General features: G+C 41.8%; 1 long non-coding RNA gene across 1 annotated transcript in view; it reads right to left on the minus strand.

Moving 5' to 3' along the window:
• The window catches only part of LOC134552990 (uncharacterized), a 28233-nt gene extending 14757 nt beyond the window's left edge, over positions 1-13476 (minus strand). The window contains exons 1-2 of the long non-coding RNA XR_010081003.1: positions 13379-13476; positions 929-1067 (exon numbers count right to left, since the gene is read on the minus strand). This is a non-coding gene — a long non-coding RNA (uncharacterized LOC134552990). The remainder of the gene's footprint in view (positions 1-928; positions 1068-13378) is intronic.
• Between the last annotated feature and the right edge of the window lie 3149 nt (positions 13477-16625).

A 16625-nucleotide genomic window follows, 5' to 3' on the forward strand; every position in this document is an offset into this window, starting at 1 on the left:
CATTTAAAAGTTTCACCATGGAGGCCAAAAACAAAATGCAGTTTCCCCCTATAGTTTGATTTTGAAATTGTGTGGTGTGACATTTCAGTGGAAAAAAGTATGGACTGATCAATATAATTATATACCCTAGAAACAGTTCATTGTGTTTTACCTTAAAACATGCTTTGTTTTGAAACCTGTCTTGTCCTTCAAATTACTGCAAAACACATCACCTTTGAGTAAAATACTTTAAAGGACTTTATTGCACTATGTTATATAATACTAAAAAAGGGATTTATTTAAAACTCCTCAAAATCCCAGTGGATGACAAAGTGCACACAACAGAGGAGGTGTTGTTATGCTATGAATTACAGAACTTTCCAGCTCAGGAGTTTGTGACTAATTAAGAAAGCTTTAGAAGTGTAGGAAGGCCAATAACACTGCACACGATGTTAAGGAATCAATATTTTTGTTAAGGGATCAAGTTTTTCTGTGCATATTTTCAGGTTGTTGGCAATTAATGATCTTGTTCTTGCAAGCAGCCTTCAGGATCTCCTGGGAATGCTGATATTCAGCTCGTGTTTTGGAGAAAACAGCCTGAACTTTCTAACCCACAGCTGGAGGACAGCACTGGACTTTGGCTGATGCTCACCTAGAATTCCTTCTCACTGGCCATTTCTCATTTTGGTTCTGATTAATTGCAAGACAGGAATGAACTGACTTTTCCAGACAGTGAAAAAAAGGAATTCTAGCTTAAAACTGAAAAACTCAACTACTAGAATCTAGTTAAGTAGTTAGCACATTTAGGAAAGTTTTCAAGTTGGCAAAAAGTTATAATCTGAGGATGGATATTATCTATAAAATTACATCATGTTTTAAAAGAAGCTTCAGGATTTTCCCCTTATCAGATATGTTTGTTTGTCAGCAATGAAAACACTGAAGTTCTTACCTGGAGAATTTCTTGATTTCTCCCAGATGACAGGAGCAGCCTGGATGCTGAGTGACTCTGACACCATCCTGTGCCACCACACAAAGGGCTGTGGGCGTGTGAAACGGTTTGCTGACATTTCTGCTGATTTTCTTTAACCCTAAACCAACAGAAAACAAAGGATTTGATTACTGGAAGTCTGGTCCCACTAAAACTCCAGTGGTGCCATCCTCCCATAGCCAAAGATTATCCCAGCAGCTTCCACACAAGTGGAATTACAGCTCCAAAGGAACCCAACAATTTGTCAATCCCAGCCTCCACCAGGGGTTCACCACATGCAGCAGAGATCTTTAAACACATGATAAACTTCCATTCTGTTTTATGTTGCATCTTCAAAGGCTGCCACCACAGACCCGTGGAAACCTTGGGCTTCACTTAAACTCTGGAGAACAGGATAAATGTTCAAGCCACATTTTTGATCTTTTCAAGTGCTTTGCTCAGGAACACTCAGAATGGAGGGCGAATCACAGGGGTTCTGACAAGGACTGCAGAAGTTTAATTGTCACTTAAAATGACCAATTAAAATAAAGCAGTTTTCTAAAGCCTCTTTTTTTTTACTCCTGTACAGACAGAATTAGTGTTAATTATGTCATGTGCCCTCATTTTCAACCTGGGGACCATAACCCAGGTCCCAACCCGTTATCTTCTTAGATAACTTCTAACAGAGAAGTTGCCCCAAAGTGAAGCAGTGTGCTCAGTTCTTTACATACCTGTCAGGAAATTATGATATAAAATTTACAAACTCATTTTACTGACAGGTACTTAATGCCAACCTCACACTTCTCCACAGAAAAACACCCCAAAACAAACCCCAGGAACCTTGAATGTTAGTTATATATTCTTTGCTTAATTTTCAAGAGCAATTAGCAGGTTACCCTTTGTTTTGATTTCTTTCTTGAAACCTAATTATTCCATATGTCCTTTCACATTTTGTCTGATTTGCAATTGTATTTCTCATTATCATTTTGTGAGGATATGCTGCTATTTCCTCCGGTTTCATTCTCTCTTTTATGTTTCACTTGTACAAAATTAATTACATTGTACCTTCAAGCATAATTTTAACAGTGTCTCCGTTGCACTGTGTCTGCCTTTAATTAATGCTCTTCTAATGTAGGTTTTAGAGCCAAATGGTGCAATATTCTGAGCATCAAAGAAACAAAAGATCTAACAAAGCTGAAATGAAAGAACCAGACAAAGCAGCAGACAATGTATTCTCATTTGAAAAATGTCACTTCAATTTTATTTTAGATAGTAGAAGCAAAGAAGATTGTTTCTACTTTTTCCACATTCATCACTAAACTTTTGGTAAGGCTCCCTCGAATCTGGGACTAAATCTGTAACTTATGAAATGAGATTAATTTCTCAATTGTCTGCCTATCTGTTACAACTCTCTAATCCACATCCCTCTGGCAGGATTTATTTTTTTGTTTTAAAGACCCAGCAAGTCTTGGAGCTCCCCTATCAAACATGATATTTACGTGCTCTCCTCCCAAAAATTGAGGTGAATTACACTCAAATTATCCCTTGGCTGTCAATTCAAGAGGGCAATGGGAAAGGAATATTCCATGGATTGGCCTATATGCCCTTTTTTAAGAAATCAGTGTTTGCTCACCATTGATCTAATACTTATTCAATCAAGCTCAAGGAACTTGAGCTACCACAGACACTGAGGTAATAATTGCACTTATGCAGGGCTCTGGGTATTTTAGACTCATTCTGATCTTTGAGTTTCAGGGACTTCAAAGCAAAGCCTTGGGTGTTTCCTATTAGGCACAAAATAGATTTCACTGAGGTCAGGAGTTTTCTTATCACATTAAGTTTTCAAAGTTAATTTTCAATATATAGCAATTATGAGCAAAATGGAGCTTTTAAAACTTTCTGATCATAAAAGCCAATTTTTCAGCTGTGTACAGCTATTTACTTAAGTGGACCGAGCTAAGTTTCAGGATCTGAAGTGCACTTGCAGTTAGATATTTAGGTAAAAATGAAAATGGAATGAACTAAAAAGGATTATCTTTCCCAGTTGCAGAACCTACTGAGCAGCAATGCTTGTGTACATATATATGTGTGTATATATATATTTATATGTATATCACAGTGACTTTATTATGCACAAAGGTTTCAATAAGACCATTTTCTGGGCCATGAGAAGCAGAACATTTGTGAAGGAGATCATTATAGGTAATTAAAGCATTAGGGATTTAGTTTTGTTAGATGGAGGCACTCAGATTTAAAACAAAAGTACGTAACTCGATTTGGGGATTTGGGGTCAAGTTAAAATTATTTTCACTTGAAAAGGAGGGGGGATTGTCTGAGGATTATTGCAATGGGATGGATTTTTAATGGGGACAAAGCCTGTCCAGGGACTCACATGAATGGCTATCAACGACTTTGATCAGCACTGTACCCTCACATCAAAAGACATAACTAATTCCAAACCAGTTTTGCTCATTGTTTGATAAGCACTAGTCAGTTCAAATGAAGTTTGCATGCTTCAATCACCTGCCTACATTGATTGAATTGTGCAAAAGTCACTTGAAATCTATGTTTCTGGATTTTTATTTAATTTTATGAAGAAATGCAAGCTTTGAAGCAATATACACAGAAAAGAAATAAGCTTTGTAGCAGAATAAGAGGTAAAAGAAACAAAACTAGGTGGGTCATATTTAGAGCTTGGCAAACTTGACAATGTCTTTAAGGTGTAGGAATAATAGAGTTAGTCAAAGTTCTCCCTTTCATGGTCTTGTAATGTCAGGAGAACAGCATTTCAAAGCATGACATTACACGGGCTCGTTCTTTTCAAGAATTCAAAAACTTTGATTTCAGAAACAAATGAAAGGAAAAAAGTGACTCTGAAACAAAGCATTCCCCACATGTATATTTTTAGTGCCACGTGTTCAGACTGAAGGGCCATATGCCCTCACATTACTTAATGCAGGAAAAAAGGCATTTCCAAACTACCTTTGAAATTCCAGTTCTTAGACAGTAAACTTGAAACTGGCCAGTAGGCAGAGGCCAGAGCCACATTTTGAAACATTAAATAACTCTAAAAAACCCTTTTGTATTTCAATTTTACTTTTATCCCTGAATCTTTTTCTTTGAAGATTTAACAATGGACCATCTTTTTTTTTTCTCCTGCAGCTTCGTTCTAAATCCTAAAGGGGCACTTTCCATGTAGTCAAAAATACAAAGTTCAAAACGTTCTGAGAAAATAAAGATTGAATTAAATGGCTTGCACACATCACAGATGTGGTTGAATTACACTCCTTTGCCTTTAACCTCTGCTAATATTTGTTCTAACAAAGGCAATAGTCATGTTTTATCACTGCAAATCCAGAATATATTCCTTTTGCCTCAGTATCACTGCAACGAGAATTTTCACATAAATGCATTTTGTGCCTCAATAACTTCTGCTGTTTGTTGCACCAATAAATGCAACATTCCACGGGAGGAATGGTGATTCCACCCCAGCCTCAGAGTGTTCACAGAACCTCCTGTCAAAGGGAAGATGAACCCCAAAGGCTCAGGTGATCCAGCCCTGCTGCAGTCTGACAAAGCAGGCAGCTCCCCTCGCCCTCTCCAGGAATAAACTGTCTCACAAGCTCTGAGAGAATTTAGTTGGCAGATGTCTGTATCCCAGAAATATGCAGGGAGAGGTCCAAAATAAAGTAAATCAGATATAGGTCTTGACATCATAGCTTGTAATCATTTTAGAGGTATTATAGCCTCATGGATCTGCCTTTTAGCTACTATTCTGTGGAAAGAAAATGTTTTCATTGAGGCCCAGCACAGAAATCAGCTTTATCTAGGGCAGAAATTGTTACCAAGGGTTTCCTTTAATCAGGCACAGCGTGAAAATATCTCCCTAGCCCTCCCCGTGCTGGTGTGAACTCTCCCCACCACAGCACCAAGAACTGCAGCCTGCCCTGGGCTGTCTCACACTGGGCTGGCTGCTGCAGCTCTGCTCCCACACCACTCTGAGGAAGCTGTCTGCATTTTCACAGTGCAGCACCACTGATCCAGCTGCCACTGACTGAGGGGAGCAGTGAGGTCACTGAAGGGAAAGTCAGAGGGTATGGATGGCTCAGGATGTGTTTGGACACGGGGAGAAAGAGAAAACAGAGAGGTCAGCGCTCAAGTGGAGCTGTGTGCATCCCTGTGTGCATCCCTGTGTGCATCCCTGCGTGCATCCCTGTGTGCATCCCTGCGTGCATCCCTGTGTGCATCCCTGTGTGCATCCCTGTCTGCATCCCTGTCTGCATCCCTGTGTGCATCCCTGTCTGCATCCCTGTCTGCATCCCTGTCTGCATCCCTGTCTGCATCCCTGTGTGCATCCCTGTCTGCATCCCTGTCTGCATCCCTGTCTGCATCCCTGTCTGCATCCCTGTCTGCATCCCTGTCTGCATCCCTGTGTGCATCCCTGTGTGCATCCCTGTGTGCATCCCTGTCTGCATCCCTGTGTGCATCCCTGTCTGCATCCCTGTCTGCATCCCTGTCTGCATCCCTGTCTGCATCCCTGTCTGCATCCCTGTCTGCATCCCTGTGTGCATCCCCTGCTCCCACTGATCTGCTCTCACATGAACATTTCAGGCTCTATGCAACAAGATCCCACAGAAATACTCCAAGAGCTTCCAAACTGCACCACAGCTTCAACATGAGGGAAGTACCAGACTGGATAGAGCTGAACGACTTCAGCACAACCAAAAAAAAAAAGATGTTGTAGCTAAATCCAGTCTTCCTGGCCGCAGTTAATTGAACAACTGTGGCTGTGCTTTGCACCCAGCTAAAATAGGGTCTTAAAACAACCCCTCAGCATGAATTACTTTCAGAGAGTTCAGAAAACTCGGAGCATGTGGGAGTTAATTTCTAACTTTCTCACATTTAGCACATGCACATAAGTTCTGGTTGGCTTTGATCTTTTCCTTTACAAGACAGAGGCTGATATTACTGCACAATTTCTAAAAGAAAAATTAAAGGAAATTAAAGGCAACACTAAAACATGGATTTTTAAAAATATATATATATTAAAATAACTCAGCTGGTATAAAACATCTCTTTGGCTCAAAATGGAACTGATCAATTGTTCAACAGTTGGAATTCATGCAGTCTTATTTAATGATGTGCTCTAATGGCAGCCTTTTTATGCTTCATTTCCCAATGGCAATATACAATGACACAGAGGAAAAGCCATGTAATGTGCTGTAACAATATCGTGGATTGTTGCTAAGATTTAAGGGAAATAAAGTAGTGCCAAACTGTTCCCATCCTAAGGAAGCAGACTGATGGATGGATGGTCTGTGCAAACTAACCCCAAGTGGAAACGAGATCCATTCTTCTGTGGCTGCACAAAGGCACAAACTTCCATTTGAAAACCAATTAATTTCAATTTTCTGGGAAGTTTTACAGACCTGGCTATTCCCACGTGCTTACCTTCCACATGTTCACTACTGTACACACCAATAAAATTCTGTTTCCACATTTGGGTGTTCACATAAAACTCCTAATTGCCATAAGCATTTCAATGTGAGCATAATATCAAAGGCCAGCTTAGTACAAAAATTCAAGGTTCCACAATGATAGTTGTGGAGCATTTCCAGCTGAAAGCTGAAATAAGTAACATTTCATTCAGCTTCTCTGTTTTATTCAAGACATGTAAACTCTTCAACTAAGAGGGATATATGGAAAGATTTGGGTACTTCAAGTTCAGCATTTGCTTTGCAAACCTATGTATAAAATCAAAACCCACGCTGTTGATGTTAAGATCTCAGCAGGTTGAACAATTTAACAAAAGGAAAGATTTTTGGCATAATCCTTTGAAATGGTGAAATGTAGGCTCATTTAACTTAACACACAGTAAAACCCCTGCTCACCCTGCAGAGGGCTCATACTCAAAGGTTTGGAGGTTCTTCTGGGGAAGCTGCTGAGCAATCTGAAATTGTATTGCAATGACAATATCACATGGATCATCTTAATTCCTTTTCCTTAAACCTGATGCTGTTATTAAAATGCATTCCCCCTTTGAACTGGTGCATCATCCACTCCTTCTTGCACAACATTTTGATCCCTTCAGAGAAACCAAACATTTACTGCTGTGTGCTCAGAGGCCACACTTATTTTGACTCTGCAGAAAATGAGCTCTGCCATAAAACTGTCCCCTCTGCAGAATGGTCTTACAATCCTTTTAGGGGATGCTTTCTCTTTAGGCCCTCTCCTGTTTGTCACTGGCAGCTAAATAAAGTACATGAATTTTCATGTCCTGAATATGGTAAAACTCAACTTCTTCTCTACCTCTTTGTAGCAGTGAAAGGTGAGCACCTTTCTGAGCCCTTTTGTCATACATGCATTTATTATGTGTACAGACTTTAAAGCATCTGTACATGTAAATGAACACCCCACACAAGCAAAGAGCTTTCCCTATAAAACTGCAAAGTTAATCACCCCTTTGATAGATCAATCATATCACAAAAAGAAGTCCCACATTTTGTCTAGAAAAGGGCTTTTTACTTTTTTATTTGAGTCCTAATTGGCCATTAAGAGAAAGACAAATTCTGCTTTGTCAAACTCAGATTTATGTAACATGCTCCCATTTTAAATCTCTCTAAAGGTATCTGCACTCAAAGTCACAGTACATTTAACTAACAGTTTCATTTCAGCCCAAGATCTAAAGGAACTAACATATTTATTAAAGCATTTTGATCCTTCAGAGACAGATTAATAAGAAGCTTGTGACAGTTCAGCATGATAAAATGAGCCAATAAACAGCAATGTGTGCTGACGTTAGATATACTGATCCACAAATAATATAATACATATTTGGTTTGTCACAAAGAAAAATCTCTTGAAAAAGCCATTGCCATGATTAAATACTTTCTGCTATCTCAAAATTTCTATATTCTATACAAGTTTTCCTTACAAACTCCCTCAACAAATAAACCCAGCAAGCCTTTTTCCTGCATCAGAAAATCACAGCTTTGTATGGTATCAATATGGAATAATGAGTCAAAATGCAGCATGAAAAGGGTTTAAATATTGTATGGATTTTTGGGGTAAAAATAGAGCACTAGATGCCAGAAGTGTTCAATGTTTATTCACTAGAAAACAGATGTTCAGGCTTGCCTGACTAGCTGTCATTTACCTACCTATGAATTATTATTTGTAGCATGCATTTGTTTTATGGTAACATCTCAAAAATTAAAATTTTCTAATGTGGTTTTCAGTAACTTCAGTAATTTCAGGGACTCAATGTTTATATCTGGGATATTCTTTCCTGTCCAACAACTTTCTTTACTAGAGCTCATCCTTTGTCGCTGTTCCTGTTCATCCATTGCTTCACATCAAGTAAGGGTGAAGCTTGGGAAATACCACACTCACGTGCTTCAGACACATTTCTGCCACTAAACATTGAATAATGGAGTCAATTGTTTTCTCATTTTCGCTGTTTATACATCACTGCTGCCAAATGACTTTCCTGATGTCCATTGTGATTTATGATGGGAGAGAATACTAAAACTAATTTATACTAATAAATGCAAACAGCCCCATTAACATCAATACATATCCTAATTTACACCACCAAAGAATCCATACTGGTATACTTAGAGCAATTTCAGAGTATTGCCTAATGAAGATAAAAGGTCATTGTGCAAGCTAGCAGTGATGGAAAGTTTACAGCAGTCATTCCAAGGTTCCAAATGCTGTGCATAAAACTTAATGTAGTGTACTGCATTATCCACTAATGCTTAAAATAATGGCTCCTGAGATTCTGGTTATTATGATCCTGATCTAAATGTGAAAATAACTTCATACAATTTTTCCTCCAGTCGTTACTTCCTAATCTGCTTTATCTCTCTTCATCCAGCCTGTCAGACTGATGGGGGCTTAGACAGAGGAGGAACTGGAAGGGACCCCACAATTCACTCCTTGCTTTTCACAACAAAATTCATGTTTGCTTTGTCTGGCATGGATGTGACAGTATCAGTTAATTCTGTTGCATTGAAATACCACACAACAAAACAAAGCACAGCACACAGGAAGAAGCAACAGCAGATTAAATGTTAAGAGAAGAAATAAAACAACTCCTCAAAATAATTTCAGTTTTGTTTACTAATGAATGTTTTTGACTTTAACTGTTGGGGTTTTTTTCCCCGTCCAAGTATTCAGAGGAACACAAAGAGCCTAGAAGGTGATGAGCTGATGCTGGCACAGAAATCAAATTACCTTTCTTAAACAACTACAGGTGTATCAGCAGGAGCAGCCTTTCCTGAGGGGAAATATTTGGATATATTTGTTTTCTTCCAGTGGCATAGAAATTAGACATTTTAAAACTGTGTGATAGTGTCTTATACTTTAGAGACAACTTAGAAAGTTGCTGAACTGTTACTCTTACACACTGCATCAGGAAAACACAACAGAAGCATTGATATTTTGATATTTTATTGTATTAAATATATTTCTCTACTTCAGAAATTCTCTTCTCTGTAATTTCTCCTCAGTGCACAATGTTTATTAATTCATGCTTCCAATATACCAGCTCACCAGAGCCTGGTTCTCCATGTGTGCATTTAGGGAAGAGACAGACAAAAGGGTCTGATCCAAAGTCAACTGCAGCTAATGCAAAAAGTCCTGCTAGTCCCATTGGCAATTTCTCAGCTCCACTGTCCTGGAAATTAGAAGAAAAGCCAGCCCTGGTGACCAACACCTAACCCAAGGTCACATAATGAGTCTGGCTCAGACCTGAGAATAGAACACAAATCTACTGAATTTCTTCTACCCAGGGGTTTAATCACAAAAACACTACTCTTAATTTAAAATCAAAAGGTTTTGAAAGAAATATTAGTAAGGTGCAAATTTTCCACTTCAGGGGAATGTATCATTATTCAGTTAACCATTTTTTTTTTTTAATCTCTGACCAAATAAGTAACCAAAGTTCTTTGCTATAGTGCTAATTAAGGATTTGTATTCATACCTCTGAGCAATACACTAACCTCTAAATGATGTTCCAGCTGAAGCCTGAACAGGAGCAAAACTAAAGTACAATTAAGGTTTGCAGATCTGCTTATATTATAGCTTTTTAGCAGTAACCTTTCCACCCTGTTCTGTAATTAGTGAACCAGCTCTTAAGTTCTCCAGACACAGACATTTATGAAGAGTTCAAAGCTTCTTTGCAAACTCTGGAGCAACAACTCCAAGAAAGTAGAGTAATTCTGAACCAGTGAAGCAGCACTACCACACACAGCACCTGCCTACCTGGCTCCTCTGCAGAAATTGAGATTTTTTTCCCCCCCCATCCCTGCTGCTTATCAGGCCACAGCTTTCGAGTCAAACCCAAGGTTTTTTACCTTTCAGATGTGTCACACAGTGAGTTTTCACAGGTTTGTTTTCACTCCTATTCCACAGTCAGCAGGATAAACCAGGTCTGCATTTCTTTTGCACATAACTGCAGACAGGAGCAGTGTCCCTCACGCCTCAGCTCCTGCCAGGACCCCGAGTCAGGACAGCCTGGGAGCCACACACAGGCCTGAACACGGGACCACTGCTGACAGCAGCCCTCTGGCAGCTCTGAAACCAGGACTGATAAACCCACACTCCTCTGTTTCTCTGGAGCTCATAGCCAGGGGTTTACAAAGCATTTCCCACACGAGGTGGGCTGACCAAACCCGGACCCTGGTGACCATCCCCAGGCTCTGCTCCTCACACGAACGCGGCCACTGCTCCCCCAGGGCCGGCCAGCTCCTCATGCCCACAGCAGGGAGGGCTGCCAGACCCCCTGCTCTGCTCTGTCCTCACAGCTCCCCCTGCTCTGTCTCCACAGCTCCCCCTGCTCTGTCCCCACAGCACCCCCTGCTCTGCTCTGTCCCCACAGCACCCCCTGCTCTGTCCCCACAGCACCCCTGCTCTGTCCCCACAGCACCGCCTGCTCTGTCCCCACAGCAACCCTGCTCTGCTCTGTCCCCACAGCACCCCCTGCTCTGTCCCCACAGCACCCCTGCTCTGTCCCCACAGCACCCCTGCTCTGTCCCCACAGCACCCCCTGCTCTGTCCCCACAGCACCCCCTGCTCTGTCCCCACAGCACCCCTGCTCTGTCCCCACAGCACCCCTGCTCTGTCCCCACAGCACCCCCTGCTCTGTCCCCACAGCACCCCTGCTCTGTCCCCACAGCACCCCCTGCTCTGTCCCCACAGCACCCCTGCTCTGTCCCCACAGCTCCCCCTGCTCTGTCCCCACAGCTCCCCCTGCTCTGCTCTGTCCCCACAGCATCGCCTGCTCTGCTCTGTCCCCACAGCACCCCCTGCTCTGTCCCCACAGCACCCCTGCTCTGTCCCCACAGCATCTCCTGCTCTGCTCTGTCCCCACAGCATCGCCTGCTCTGTCCCCACAGCACCCCTGCTCTGTCCCCACAGCACCCCTGCTCTGTCCCCACAGCTCCCCCTGCTCTGTCCCCACAGCTCCCCTGCTCTGTCCCCACAGCACCGCCTGCTCTGTTCCCACAGCTCCCCTGCTCTGTCCCCACAGCACCCCCTGCTCTGTCCCCACAGCACCCCTGCTCTGTCCCCACAGCACCCCCTGCTCTGTCCCCACAGCACCCCCTGCTCTGTCCCCACAGCACCCCTGCTCTGTCCCCACAGCACCCCCTGCTCTGTCCCCACAGCACCCCTGCTCTGTCCCCACAGCACCCCCTGCTCTGTCCCCACAGCACCGCCTGCTCTGTCCCCACAGCACCCCCTGCTCTGTCCCCACAGCACCCCCTGCTCTGTCCCCACAGCACTGCCTGCTCTGCTCTGTCCCCACAGCACCCCCTGCTCTGTCCCCACAGCACTGCCTGCTCTGTCCCCACAGCACCCCCTGCTCTGTCCCCACAGCACTGCCTGCTCTGTCCCCACAGCACCCCCTGCTCTGTCCCCACAGCACCCCCTGCTCTGTCCCCACAGCACCCCCTGCTCTGCTCTGTCCCCACAGCATCCCCTGCTCTGCTCTGTCCCCACAGCACCGCCTGCTCTGTCCCCACAGCATCCCCTGCTCTGCTCTGTCCCCACAGCATCTCCTGCTCTGTCCCCACAGCACCCCCTGCTCTGTCCCCACAGCACCCCTGCTCTGTCCCCACAGCACCCCCTGCTCTGTCCCCACAGCACCCCTGCTCTGCTCTGTCCCCACAGCACCCCCTGCTCTGTCCCCACAGCATCTCCTGCTCTGTCCCCACAGCACCCCCTGCTCTGTCCCCACAGCCACGTGGGATTTCATTTCCCACCCTTTTAGGGCTTGTCTGTGCTGCTGTAAATCCTGGAGGAGAAGCCAGGCTGATTCCTGCACAGAGAGCCAGAGGTGAGTCTGAGGGGGTTCCCCCTCAGGGGCTGCTGGCTGGCTCTGATTTCAGCCAGTGTTCTGCTTGTTAATTATGCAAAAATTCAGGTGATGGTCCAGATTTCGCTGTATGAAAGTATGAGTGAGTGTTCTGAAGTAAAGGCAGCCCTGTTAAGTTTTCTGGGCAGAGCAGATTATTTTCCTACAATTGGAAATATGTGAGACAACTTTATCTGGAATGCTCTTTCTTGTGGGGAGTTTGCTGGCCTGAGGAATGGGGCCGTGTCCAATGGCCCCAAGTGCAAAATGAGAATTCAAGGCGGGTTTTGGTGGGGCAAACTGTATGGGAATGGCATTGCCAAGTTGTAGAATGAGTGAGAGCAAGGGGGTCCTGTCACTAGGGCAAAACCTGCCCTGGTTTGTCACTCTTTATACATCACTGTTGTGAGGAAGTGGCACCAGGAGATGATTTTACTGGACATTTAATATTGACTCTCTGCTGTTCTGACAGTGCTCCTTGGAAATGTTTGCCTTGTCATACACCACACCAGGTTTGCGAGGCTTATATGAAATACCTCTTTGTGATCAGAATATGCCACTTACCCAGAACTGCTTCATAAATCCTAGCAATTAAAAAAAAAACTCCAACAAGCAATTTTGCAAATGCATTATAAACGTAGTCTCTGTTTTTCTGTTGTGTTCAGAATAAACCTTTTCTTTGCCTTTCTTTGCCTCACATAGAGCTTTTAGAGTACACTTGAGTCATACTTTCATACAGTTCTCCAGAACCTGAGAGCTAGCAATATAAGGATTTTTAAATTGAAGTTGGGATTCTCAAATGATCTTAAGAGCCTGAGAACTGGGACTGTAGGAGAAATAAACATCACCAATCTAAATATCATGAGTCTGATAACACTGAACAGGGATAAACCAGAGATTTAGAGGTGAAGGGAATAAAGGAAGAAAGCACAAGATGAAAATAAAGATGTAGCTTTCTAGTTGATTTAAATTTTCTGTTTAACATATTGATTAGGAAAAAAGTGGAAGATTGCTGATGAGAATGTAAAGGGAGAACTGAGGTAAGTGTTTTATTTGGGGAGGTTTGTGCTTACCTGCTGCAAGTGGAACAGCTTGCTCTCTGTGTGGGTGAGAAATGGGCCATGGTTATAACCAAAAGATAGCTCTGGCTGTGCCAGACTCTTATTTGCTGCTGTGGTTTGACCAGTTAAACTGCTTTTGTCACTGAGCTGGATAGCCTGAGAAAATAGCTGGATATTTCTGAGAAAACAAGTTCCTTAAACAGCCTTTCTTTTGCAGTCTCTAATTGCAAAGTACAATAGAAATCAGATTAAAGTGTATTGTGTTTACCACGTCCCCTCAGTGTTAACAAAGGAATGGAAATTCTACCCTGATCTAGTAAAAACACATATGTTGTTACTTTCTTTGGGTTTGTTTTCTCGGGGTTCTGTAAACAAAGATTCATTGCAAGGGTGGGTTTATGCAAGCTGTTCTTCCAAACCTGTCAATGTCTGGATTTGTGGTAAGGACTGGAAAATCAGGAGTGCCCATTTCCCGAGCACAGGACAAGCAGATCTCCAGCAGCCTCCTGAATTCTGTGTGGCCTCTACAACCAGGATCTTACCATCAATCAGAGCTGGTGAAACAAGCTCTGGATAAATGATAAAACTTTTCAAATATTAATGCAGCCATCACTGCGTGAGGCTTGGGTTTTACAAACCCAGCTCTTGATAACAGTTCTTTCTTGGGAAACCACCACATGTCCAGGCCAGTTGTCTTAGCCTAACAAAATTGTTTTTAAATGACTGAAAGTACTGCTCACATAGCATATTGACAGAACAATTGTATTGATCTTCGGATAGAAACTCTCCAATTTTTTCCATCCATGGATTAATAGTGATGGTAAAAAATGTAAAATGAAGCTTCTGTGTTCTTATCATGGCTTTTCTTTTTTAAATATTGTCAAAACCTGGATGTTTCATTCTATGCACTTTAAGATCAGCTATTGGAAAGTAACTGGAATCTTGATAGGGTGTCCTGAGGCAAAGGCTCCTGTCAAAATTGCGGGCAGTAGATGAGAACTCCCTGAGCAGCCTGGAGAGAAGTCTTCCAAAACTCTGTTTGTAAGTTTGTTATTGGTTTGGTGTAATTGCCCAGACAAATCATCTGCTTGTCATTTCACCTGACTATAAACCTGGAACAGTAAGGGTTTCAAGATATTGCATGTGTAAATTTTACTTACTGATACTTTGAAAGTGCCCTAAAAACCCTTAGAATTTTTTATTGAAAGTATTTTGGAAGCTGAATTATTTTATTTGTGCTAATTATATAACTTTATAGGAGTGATGTGCTGTGTGAGACAAGCACTGAGGCAGAATATGATTTAAGTTTTGCTTTACACAGCTTTTGCTATTAATTTGATTATTTTCCATAGCTGAGCTATGTAGTTCACTCTGTGTTAAAATAAGACTAAATTTGCTTGGTAGGGGAATAAAAAGGAAATGGTACTTCAGACAGTGGCCCTGGGGTTATGCTAATCTCACTGGTTTATTTTATGCCATTTTTCTCGTAAAGTGTTTTGAAGAAGAAAACTTTTAATCTTTTGTCCAGAGAATTTAATTTTCCATTGTTTTTACACCTTTAGAGTGATTTCTAAGAAAAGAGGACTACACCACATAAAATGTTTCACAGTTAGGAACCAGCAAGCATAGTGATAATATGGCTGGGTTGTATAGACTTGTATCTGATAAATACAAATAACCTCCCTTTCAAATTAACATGAGCCAAAAGTCAACTTAGTGATCTGATGAGGTACTGACAAATTCACATCCTAACCTAAATGACATTTGTCACACTCAAGTAGAAACAATTATTAATAATTTTCATTTCATTAGGAGCACTACAATGAAATGTCAACAACTTCAAAAGTGTAGCAGAAGTGTACAAATTAATTTTGATTTTCTGAAGTGTAATTATTTTTGTAAGTACCACACTGTGTAATCACTTTTGGCGCTATTACTTGTGCAATCAATAACACTCAAATGTACTTAGCTGTTTTCAAACATGGTTTCTTAAGGTCACCCTTAACTGGTGTGGATGTTTTGATGGAAGAGTGCAAGGATTTATTTTCTAACTGGTCAAAGATGCAGTGAAAAAAAGGATATATAATTATTTATGTATATTTTCATGTTGATTGCCATAAAGGGGTGCTCGATGTCTGTGCAGTTTGGATGTGAAAAAAAGCAAAAGTCCATTTTTGTGCTCTGGGTGGCAGCATCAGCTCTTGCTCCTGTGCCTTCGCCACCCGGGGCTCATCCGACTTGGCAAATGCAACCTGACTGCAGAGTTAATTATATTCCCCTGAGCCAGGCAGCCAGGCCAGCTCTGGCCTCACATTAGCCAGATGAATGGTTGGTAATCATCTAGAGGAGTGCATCGTTCCCACAAGCTTAGGCAGTCCTCAAGTGCCAGCATTTGTAATAATTCACAGCCCTGTAATGCTCGAGTACAAAAAGACCACAGGAACGCACATCTTGAAGGAAAGGCTTAACTCTGTTGTGATTTTAGCTGATGTTCTGATAGGTTTCCTCCAGGTTTGGACAGCAGCAGTTTGATAGTGCATTTGTTCATTATTTTATCTGTTTTATCATTGTTTTATCCTGGACATCTCCAGGATCCTCTGGGAACTTTTGCCATCCCCTTTACAGCAAGGCAGGAGCAGAGATGGTTGGTTTCCAGTCCAGTTTTCAGGTTTCTGGAATTAACAGCAGTCCCTTAAAGGATCCAATTTATAATGTTTATAATGGCTCCTGGAGTCTCTTCCTGCAACTCAGCTTTCAACCCTAATTTAACTTTATTTGTAGATTGTATCAATGGATTATCTATCCTGGAAGATAAAAGCAAAGCTGATGTAACCAGAGCAAGGAATGCAGACTGTACTTAAACTATTAAAATTACAGATCCCTCTCCTTCAAAATGAAAACCCAATAAAAATAGATTAGAATTTCCTATTGGATTAGTAAATTATCCAATTAACTATCCAATTCCTATTGGATTAGTTAATTATCCATAAAGAAATAAAACCAGGAAAAGAGACCTTGTGCTGTGAGGAAAAAAAGTTAGATAATATACAAAAAAAGTAAGTATTATAGTCAGCAGTAACATCTCTTGACATCTACTGCTAATTGCCATTAAAACCAGCGGTTTTAATGGTTTAGCCATTTATAGCAACATGACAGTTTAAGAACACAACAGCTAAGGCATTCCAGGTAATAACTTATTTAGAGGCTGACTATCAAAATCATTCTGAATCCAGAATAATCTTAATGTTAAAAAATACAA

This window comes from Prinia subflava, chromosome 8 (assembly GCF_021018805.1).
Source record: "Prinia subflava isolate CZ2003 ecotype Zambia chromosome 8, Cam_Psub_1.2, whole genome shotgun sequence".
Taxonomy (NCBI): Eukaryota; Metazoa; Chordata; class Aves; order Passeriformes; family Cisticolidae; genus Prinia; species Prinia subflava.